Raw genomic sequence first — 1,967 nt, forward strand, 5'->3', positions numbered from 1 at the left:
GTTGGATATGTACCCCGTTTGGGGGTAAAAGGGGCTGAGGGGGGGGGGGGGGGGGGGTATGTTGCAAAGAGCAGGTGAGCAGGAATCAAACCCAGGAGTTTATGGGATAATCGTCTAAGCTCCTTGTGTCACCAGGAATCCTCATTTTCTATCATGTCCGTTCCTCTGCTTCCTGCCTGCTATTCTTGTACGGCGTGTGACAGCCATAGTCCCTGCCAGCCTGTCACTTGAAATAAAGTGTGCAGTGAATGTATTGATGATTCTCCAGGTACACATCACCACATGACGGGATATTTTTAGCATGAAAGGGCACCTCACATTATTTGTATGCATATTTTTATGCATGGTACAGGGTATTTGTGGATTTCATATTTGCAGTTGATCTGTGTTATCTGATGTGATAAATGTAATAATGATCCTAATATATGTTATATGATATATAAATCTAATATAATATAACAAGCCCATGAAAACAGGAAACAAATGTCACCTTTAACATCATATTTATTGTTATTTAGTTACTCAATAAAACATATACAGATATATACAATATGCAGGAAAACAGATGACTGCACTTTACATATTATTTAAAAAAAGAAAGAGAAAAAATAACTAAATTCAGTTCAGAAATCGCCGTCACAGTCCTCCGTCCATGGTTTCAGAAATTCAAATTTAACAGAAGCTTTATTTAAAGATTACAAGATTGCCTAACACACAACATTTCTCTTACTTTACATGTGCAATACCAATAGTCTCTTGATCATTCTCTCGACCTCTGCTTTCAGTTTCCCATTTGGCTGATTTGTATACTAGTGGGTTGAGCCTCTTGAGGTGATCGTGTGGAAGAGAGCAGAGGAGAGGAGAGGAGAGGAAGAGAGGAACGGAGAGGAGAGGAGAGAGGGGAGAGGAGAGGAGAGATGAGAAGGAGAAGAGGATTACCAGATCACGTGAGATCAGCAAATCCTGAAATAATATATACTGTAAAAAAACAAAAATCTGGTTAAACTTTTACTTTGAGAAAGAGAGAAGACAGAAATGTGTGTTTCAGAAAAAAAATTAAAATAAATCTTGGCTACATTCAATGCATTCTCTACTCTCCGATCTCTTCTTCGTATTGTCCTGCCTCATCTGGGTTTATGCCGGCGTAAAAAAAACATAGCAATATACACACATACACAGAGAGGCTTTAAGAGAGTGTTAAGAGTAAATCAGTAATTCTACGTATATCTGGTGACGATTAGACTTTAAAAGGTAGATAGAGAGAGCGATGCACAGGAGCCACTGAGAGACATGGTGGCATTCTAGATAGGACAGGGGGGGGGGGGGGGGGGGGTGGGGGGGGAGCGAGAAAAGAGACGCAATCAACACACTGTTCCCAACTGGTATACACGCCGCAGCCAATGAAAACTGAGCATCGGTGAATTCTGGTTATTGTTTTTCTCCTTTGCAGACATTTCTAGATTTTTCTTCAATGAAAAAAACAACAAATAAAATCAAACAACCCAAAAAAAAAAAACAGAAAACAAAACAAAAAAAAAAGAAAAGATTGACTTGAGGTTTTTTTCAGATGTGGGCGTGGTTAGCTAATGGTTGGCCATTGCCCAAGCTCTACTGTCCACAGCGTCGCGTGTGGTTGAAAAGTCAGGTGGTGTGTATGAAAGAGGACGGGCGATGCCTAGGCGCGGATGTATGCGTCGCGTATACGCTGCTGTCGGTGTGTGTGTGTGTGTGTGTGTGTGTGTGTGTGTTTGTTTTGAGTTGAGGGGTGTGTATGTGCATGTGTGTATGTGTGTGACTATATGAGCGTAAAAAAGTCTTTCTCCCCACCACCCCCCCCCCCCCCACCCCCGTGACTGGGCGAGAGCGGCTTAGCATTCCTCCTGTCGACTCGACCCGCTTGCGTCACCCCACCCTCACCCCCATCACCGCCAACCCCATCATCATCATCATCATCATCATCATCAACA

The 1,967-nt window shown here is 42.5% G+C and overlaps 1 protein-coding gene across 1 annotated transcript in view; it reads right to left on the minus strand.

Moving 5' to 3' along the window:
* Positions 1-486: 486 nt before the first annotated feature.
* Positions 487-1,967, minus strand: part of LOC115553533 (transcriptional activator MN1-like) — an 18,988-nt gene continuing 17,507 nt past the window's right edge. Inside the window, 1 exon segment of the mRNA XM_030369871.1 lies at positions 487-1,967. This exon segment is cut by the window's right edge and continues 378 nt beyond it. The gene's annotated coding sequence lies outside the window, so the exon portion shown is untranslated.

This window comes from Gadus morhua, chromosome 11 (genome assembly GCF_902167405.1).
Source record: "Gadus morhua chromosome 11, gadMor3.0, whole genome shotgun sequence".
In the NCBI taxonomy this organism is placed as follows: Eukaryota; Metazoa; Chordata; class Actinopteri; order Gadiformes; family Gadidae; genus Gadus; species Gadus morhua.